The sequence below is a fragment of the Haplochromis burtoni genome, unplaced genomic scaffold (genome assembly GCF_018398535.1).
Source record: "Haplochromis burtoni strain Fernald_Lab_line unplaced genomic scaffold, NCSU_Asbu1 Contig_376, whole genome shotgun sequence".
NCBI lineage: Eukaryota > Metazoa > Chordata > Actinopteri > Cichliformes > Cichlidae > Haplochromis > Haplochromis burtoni.
This window is the reverse complement of record NW_024582737.1, coordinates 556,124-564,185: the sequence shown is the minus strand read 5'-3', so window position 1 is coordinate 564,185 and position 8,062 is coordinate 556,124. Positions and strand designations below refer to the sequence as shown.

The 8,062-nt window shown below is 40.2% G+C and overlaps 1 protein-coding gene across 3 annotated transcripts in view; it reads left to right on the top strand.

Annotated features, from left to right (window-relative positions):
- The window catches only part of znf1035 (zinc finger protein 1035), a 49,875-nt gene that overhangs the window by 19,376 nt on the left and 22,437 nt on the right, over positions 1-8,062 (top strand). The gene's annotated exons all lie outside the window — the stretch shown is intronic.

Genomic DNA, 8,062 nt, shown 5'->3' with positions numbered 1-8,062 from the left:
AACGGCAAGACAGGTGTGTGGTTTAACCCACTGTTATAATGAGGTATAGTGGGCAGACCTGCTATTTATTTACACTATTTAACACAATAGTTCTGCCCCATATTAGCTCAGCTTTCTGTTTGTTATTAATGTGGTCACAGTGTTGGTGTTCTCTGTGACCCTCCAACAACAAATGCACAATAAAATTGATATTGCTAGTAATTTCATTTAAAAAAAAGAAGTTACTTTGTGGTTTGTATCAGATTTTACAATAATAATCAAATAAGTGCACTTTTAAAGTTTTCTTTAAAAAAAACAACAACTCTTACTCTTAAATTTTACTTCAAAAAACGAGTTGAATGTGATAGTTAAGCTTTCTAGGATGATTTAAAAAAATGTTAAGGTTTAGACTAATAGCAAAAATAGTGAAAGGGAAACACCTGGAAATACCTGGATTTCATATAATATCAGTTTATCATACTTGTTCCGTATACATGTTTTCTTGTAAACTGTTCTAATTTTATTCATATACATATTGCCTTTCTCATGGCTAGTTTCGTTGCCATCAAAAATAGTGTATTATTTGCTCAAAAGGTGACAGAACTGTTTAACGAGTAAGGTATATTAGCATTTGTTTAAAGATCACATTTTGGTTTTTATGACACTGAGCTACACAAATAATGGGCTATTTGACTAAAAAGCTTTTGTTTTTGTTGTTGTTTTTTGTGGATAACAGGTCAACACCATGTTAGTTAATAAATACCAGATTCATAATCTCTTGCTAATTGCTGTGCATTCATTGTACCTCTTGAAACAGTATCCATAATGAAACACCTGAAGCCAAACTATTTGGCCTGAAGCAACTTTAAAGATTTGGGAGGGAGAATCTGCTTAGGTGCTAGCATTTACTACTATTAATATTATTATTAGTTGTAGTATTGTTATTTGTATTTTAGGTTGTTGTGGAAAGTGACATGATACCTTATGAAGTTCTATTAGCTATTTTGTAGCATCTTGTGAAATCAAGAGTCCTATATCACTTAACCATTTGTCACCAAGGCAGTTTGAAGGCCAGTTGGTACTTATTTTGCCTCAAGTCAAACCAGATCCTTTGCCCCAAAGGAACTGGTGGGGCCTGCCTAGTGTAGAGATCCTGCTCCATAAAATATTTACATACAGGCTCAATGTAACTGTAAAATTGCAAAAATACACTCATCCTTAGATTTACTCTTCTGGAGTGTACTTTAATAATTTGACCTCAGACATGTTCTACATCTTTTACACCGTCATGGCAGGTGGAACATTCTCAATTTATCAGCAGAAGGTCTTTGTTTTTAACCAGTGTTTTGTTAAGTTCAGTTTTAGTTTTGTTTTGTAACAGTTCATGAGTGCAAAGAGCACTAATTGGTCATACTGGTTTTGTTTTTGTTTCATACTTGTGCTTGAAGGTTTAATTTTCACTGTGACACAGCAGCCTAGACATGGCTAGGGTGCTATATAGTTGTAAATTTTTACTTAAGACAAGAGCCCTCTAACACCCCCCAACACTCCTCAGTTTGTTATCTGCCACTTGTGTTAGCTTGAGCCTTAATCCTTGTCCTTGGTGAGTTTTGTTGAAATAAAACAAAGCTCTGCAAGCATGTGAAGTTTTATATAAGTTGGGTCTAATTTATTGACAGCTATCATTGGTCAGAGTTTTTTGTAACTCACCACAGTTGGATGTTTTGACACATTTAAAATGTGCTGATCATTCGATCTTGTTTGTTACTGCTGCACTAAATTATAACAAAATTTACTTTAAGCTTTGTTAAAAATCAAATCAGCATTTGAATCAATTCAGCTAGTAGTTAGTAAGCACACCAGTGTAGAATTGTTTTGGGTAGTCCAGTTGCAGGAGTTGGAGAATGAAGGTGGTAGATGTGGATATGGAATTCATATGTGCCTCTGTCCTATTTTGTGTGTTGGTTTGCAATTGCATTGAGGGAGTGTGCACAGTACCCGAGTGGTGGAAGACTGAAAAAGGCACCTTGTTAAGATGGGCTTCACAACAGTTCTTCTGTGGGTTTAGATGTAAGTAATATTTATTCATTGGTGGCACCGTCCTGTTTTCCTTTTGTTGTTTCATTGACATTTCCAGAATCCCGCATTTGTTTTGTCTTGATCACAGATTCGGACTATAATGGCCTTTTTCCACTAGTAGCTACTTGACTCGACTCTGTTTCGGTTACAATTGAGTTCTATCTAATATGCGAGGGGTACATATAGCAATGCAGCCAAAAAGTCCTGTGATGTCATTTGTATGCGGAGGATGCTGAGGCAATGGTACACCTGCTTCTCGATATATGGCTTTTTGTTTCTGTCATGACTAGTGGTGCAACGGATCAAAAATCTCACGGTTCAGATCGGATCACGGTTTTAAGTCACGGATCGGATAAATTTTCGGATCAGCAAAAATAGAAAAAAAGGCAAAAATTCGACTCCCCATTTACTCAAGTATTTTTTGCCTATTAAAAAACACTCAACTGAAGACTCATTCCACGGACTTGTATAAAAACAAATTAAAGTGCAATAGGTTTGAAAAGGCTGGTTTCAGTCATAATGCAAATGTACTGTTTATAAGATTGGGGAAACCTGCAGTCAGCTGAGACTGAAGAAGTTACTTGGATGAGTGACAAAACGTTTCTCCCACAAAACGCTACGTCCAGATGAACAGAATCAACTTTTGGAGATAAAGTGTAATATGGACATTATGGACCATGCTGGGCATCCTCTGCATCCTCTGCACATGGCCATAAACAACCAGAGGAGTCTGTTCAGTGACGGGTTGCTTCTCCCAAAGTCAAGCAGACCAGCAGACTTAAAAAGTCCTTCGTCCCACACGCCATAAAACTGTTAACTCCTCGCTGGAGGGGAAAGGAAGGGGAAACGGGAACAAAGGAGGGGGGAACAAGTAAGCTGTAGTGCCTTAGTTTTTGTTAATATCCAGCTGTGTAATAGACTCACAATACTTGAAATGTGCCGTTCCCTTGTATTCTTATTCCTATTTATTCTATTTATCCCTTTTGTATTCTCTGTATTTATATATGGTATATTTCTGCTCACATTCTGCAACTTCTGTCAGTGCTGTGCTACTGGAAACTGAATTTCCCGGAGGAACCCATCCGAGGGATAAATAAAGTTTCATCAAATCTAATGTAATCTAAAGGGCAGTACAGGGCTTTGTATCTACCACTCCGCTGTGATATAACGAGCTGTCACGGTCACGTGGCTTTCCGTTGCCCTGGAGGTCCACCCGTTTGTAGTTAGAGCAACAGAAGATGCCTGGGACGGTTCAGCCATACCCTTAAACCTTTCCTGCTCATACATGCTTGGAATGATCTTGTCACACTGAAGTGGACGCGCAACGAGATATCATAGCGTGGCTCAAGCACGTTCATCACAGTTTAAACCCCCTGTTTTGCACAACGGAATACGGCCTCCCATCTGCAGCTAAACACCCCAGTAGCTTTTGTAATAGCTTTAGCCCGGTCGGATTGGGCAGCAAAAGCCTGCTTAAATGCCGCAAGCTCCTCTGCTCCGCCACTTGGACCACTAGCACTGGCCATAACTACCGCTTGACAGACTGACCACGCGCACCATACACATACTTTTCTTTTTCGAATCTTCGGATCACGTGCGTACCGAACCGTGGAGTGGGATCGGTTCGGATTTCGGATCAACCGTGATCTGTTGCACCACTAGTCATGACTGATTGATTGGGTGACGCCACTGACTGTTGACAGCATATTGTGGGATCACCTCAGATTGCTTGGCCCTGGCCGAGTAGGTACTAAAACAGGAACTTGTACCTGTTAAGACCACGTAATGGATAACCCTAAAAACTGAGTCAAGCCATTCAGAGCTAACCAAAGTAGATACTAGTGGGAAAAGTACCTACTCGGGTTGACTCGTTACAGATAGACTCAACTCAACTTGGATCGACTGGTTTTCCATTACAATCCAGTAGTACCTTGATTGCGTGCTTGTCGTCACAATGACGTGTCTGTGGGTCCTGCAATGCTATTAATATGCAGCACAAATGCTACAACAACGGTGGACATCGAAACTGAGATATACCCGCTGCTCGGTCTGTAGCTTTTCGTCACACCCAGGGAAACATGGCGTTGGTTTTTTGTTGCCATTTCCTACGTTGCCGAGTTTCAAAAATGGCGGTTTTGATTTTCGGGAACGAGACACTCTCATGACTCATCCAGTGACGCTACTGGACAGCCAATCGGTGGCATGCAGTCTGACAACAGCATATTTTAGTACCTGTTTGGATCGCATGGAATCCCGGCCAATAAAGTACTAAATAAAGTAGCAGGTACTATGCTGAGTTGATCCGAGTAGGTACTAATGGAAAAGGGCTTAAGTGTGGTTTTGCACGATGATAGTTGTCTCTTGGGCAGTCAAAGACGATGTCGTCACCAAGCAATAGCATGACAGAGAAAGTTTTCCAGTTGAATGCCAAAGGCTTTTATATTCTTCCCTGCACTTTGTGCACCAAAGATAGGGACAAATAGCTGCCATGTTGGGTTGAAATATGTACGAGTCTTAGGCTTTACCATCATTACAATGATATGTCATTATAGGGTTCTCAGAAAATCTAAAATTATACAAAAGCTGAGACTTTCTGCAAAATGTTATCCAGTTGCTTTGCTTTCTATTTTGTTTCCTTCTGCTCCTGTTCCAGTAGGTTATTAGAGAGGGGTGAAAGTGCATGGTGCTAGAGGAGAGGACTGGATTTGTTAAAATGCAAAAACAAACTTTTCAAAAACAGGAAGTTTAAGATTCACTGCAAGTCAAAATCATGCTTGAAAGCTCCCTCCTCAGTTCCCTTGGTACTTCCTGTACTTCTCGTGTGTATTAACTGCCACAGCTCCACTAAAACACTCTTGGATAAAGAAACTGAAATGAGGGGTAGGGTTTCTTTGTCCAAATTGGCATTTTACATCCAGTTTTGGGATTTAGGCCCATGACCTTGGAGCCACAAGTACACTGACAGGCAAGAGCTGCAGTGAGTGTGAAGTTTTCAGACAAGATCTGTTTAGTGCTTTTTCCACAATCAGAGACATTATTAAAGACTTCCCAGAAAGTCTGCAGGAGAGTAAACTGTTTATAGTTAAAATCCTGAAATTGGGGAATAAAATGGTCAGGTGTCAAGCTTTAGCGTTTTCCTAACAAGAATACATGGATTGAATCTCACTTGAGAAACATGTATCTAACCAGTTCCTTATCAGTGGAGCGTTTCATTGCTGCTCCCCTCGATGGCAGGTCTACTTTACTCAGTCATGTAGTAAAGCAGCTCAGTCTGTCTAGTCACAAAGTGTCAGACTGATGCAGGAGCTCCTGTTCAGCCATTTGAACATTTTATCTGCTCTGTAGTAGTTGTTGTTGTTTTTTTTTTTTTTGTTGTTGTTGTTGCTTGTTTTTGTCCGCATGGGCACTCGTTCTTGTGTGCCCTTGCAGCCTCAGGGAGTTTGTGTAATAGGCCAGGAGAAGAGAAGAGGGTGCCATTTTGTTGCAAGTCTTGCACACAAAATGGTTGCTTCTTGTTAACCCATTAAATGCCTATCACATCTTGCATAGCAGACAAGAAGGTGTATTGGCTTTGCAGCATTTGGACTGACCTAGTAAGCACAATACCTCAGTAATGGTATACTGGAAAAGAAGGGCTAAATTATGATCAGCACAAAAGATGATCTTTACAAAGCCAACTTTACTGGTTGTTAACAACCATTTCTAATTATTGCTACAGAAAGAAATCTTCACAGTGGCTGATCTGTGAGATTAGTAGCAAGTAGGATTCATTTGTTGATAATGCTAACCATCCTTTGAGCTAAAAAAAATATCATATCAGCAAAAGAACAATCAGACTAAGACTGTAAATGTGGTCTAAACCACAACTTTTTTTGTGCCATGGACCGGCCTTTAAGGTGTTACGGATAAATACAAAAAAATAAAACCAGTACCGGTACAAAAAAAAGATTTATTCATAACACGTGCGAAAATACCCAGGGAAACTGAGTTAACGATAAAAACCCTGAAACCATTAATTTCACACCCAAGCCTCATCTCTCGCGGCCCGGTACCAAACGACTGGTCCGGGGGTTGGGGACGGTTTAGACAGTGCGATAGAAACAATGACATCCTTATCAGTCTTTTGACAAAAAGACAAATGGCACTGAGCATATAGCTTCTCAAAAAGAAAAAGGCAGTAATATATGAAACAGTGGAAACAAACACTTCGAAGTTCTTCCACTAAAGGTCTCAGGGCAACACGCATGAATGTTGATTCTGTTGCAGGCGTTTTGCTTGCTTTTGACAAAAACGCATAAAGCAACTAATGAATCTTGGGATATAGTTTTTTTTTTTTTTTTTTTTTTAAAGGTGATGGGATTACATACTAGGATTATTAGGCTAAAATGGCACCACACAGACCACCACAGTTGCCAGCTTGGTAAACACTGTCTTGCATGGTCTATAGGGGCTCTGTGTACCGGAATATGCTGCTCCTGTAAAGCTTGCATAGTACTTTCTCCTTGCACTTTCTTATTGTAGTCAGATGCTAAAGTGGTGTAAAGAAAATTAAGTTAGTTTAAATTGTGGGGGTCATTGGGGTGAATCATAAATTTTATTGAAGGCTAGAACCGTCACCCAGTTAAGAAATTGCTCACTTTATCTGTGGCCTCGCTTCAGTAAGCAAGGGTAACAAATGACCCCTGCCAGGGTGCAGTCACTACCACAAGATGTTTGTTCTTGCAGATGGGATCAAAATGAGGTCTAGGTAGTAAGTGACTTAGAAAACTGCTCAAGTAGCCACAGGGAGATCAATGGAGATTCTAAGTGGCTCATTAAACCCATGGCAAGTGATGTCACAGTACTGACGCAAGACATGCTTTGTTGTTGTTTTTGGCCATTTATTCATCTCTCAGGTTTTGTAACATCGTACCGGTGCTGAGGCTGGGAAAGCAGAATTGAAGACGATTGCGTTGTTAGTTTGTTTACCGCCATTTTAATGATATCGCTGAGGAACTTTAGAGCTCCACAGATTATCCAGAGGGAGATGTTCCAATTCTAAAAGGATTGTTTTCTGGAAAATCTTTTACGCCAGATGCCCTTCCTGTTGTGGAGAATTTGTAAGCAAGCAATTCAATCTTTGCTGCCTAAATATCATTAGAGCAGCTAAGAGATTCTCAGCTGTTATGATGCAGCAACAGCTTGAAATGATGAGTTTCTGGGGAGAAAAACTTTTAAGAAACTTCTGCAGCTGATTCAGAGGGGGTTTTTGTGAGGAGATTTAGTCTAGCCTCAAGCTTTAATGGTGACACAAAGGACTGTGGTGAACTCTCAACTAGCACATTCAGCAACCAGTGTGGCGAAAGTAATAGCCCTTTTCAATTCGTACCTACTTGGATTGGCTCGACACAACTTGACGCAGTTCGACTCGGCTTGACTCTTTTTCCAATACAGTGGAGTACCACCTAATGTGCGTGGGGTCATTGTAGCAACATGGCCAAAAGTCCTGGGACATCATTTGAATGCAACACGAACGCCACAACAAAGTAGGACGTTGAGGCGTGGTATACCTGCTGCTTCGGGGTATCACTTTTTGTCACACTCTGCGATTGCAGTGTTGTTTTTTTTGTGCAGTTTGTTGATGTCACAATTCCGGACTCGGAATGCTTGGAACACCAACCAAGTAGGTTCTAAAAATGGAGTCTGGAACCATGTACTACCATCTAAGGGAAAACCATGACGAACTGTACTGAGCCGACCTGGGTAGGTGGTAGTAGTAGAATCGGGCTATTAAGCCCTTTTTCATTAGTACCTACTTGGAACAACTCAGCATGATTCATCACGGTATTCAGGGTTTTCCATTATCAGAATCAGAATACTTTATTGATCCCTGGGGGAAATTATTTTTTGTTTACAGTGCTCCATTATAAACCAACATTAAGACAAGACAGACAATACACTAACTAAGAATAGTACAATATATACATATATATATACATACATACGTACATACATACATACATAC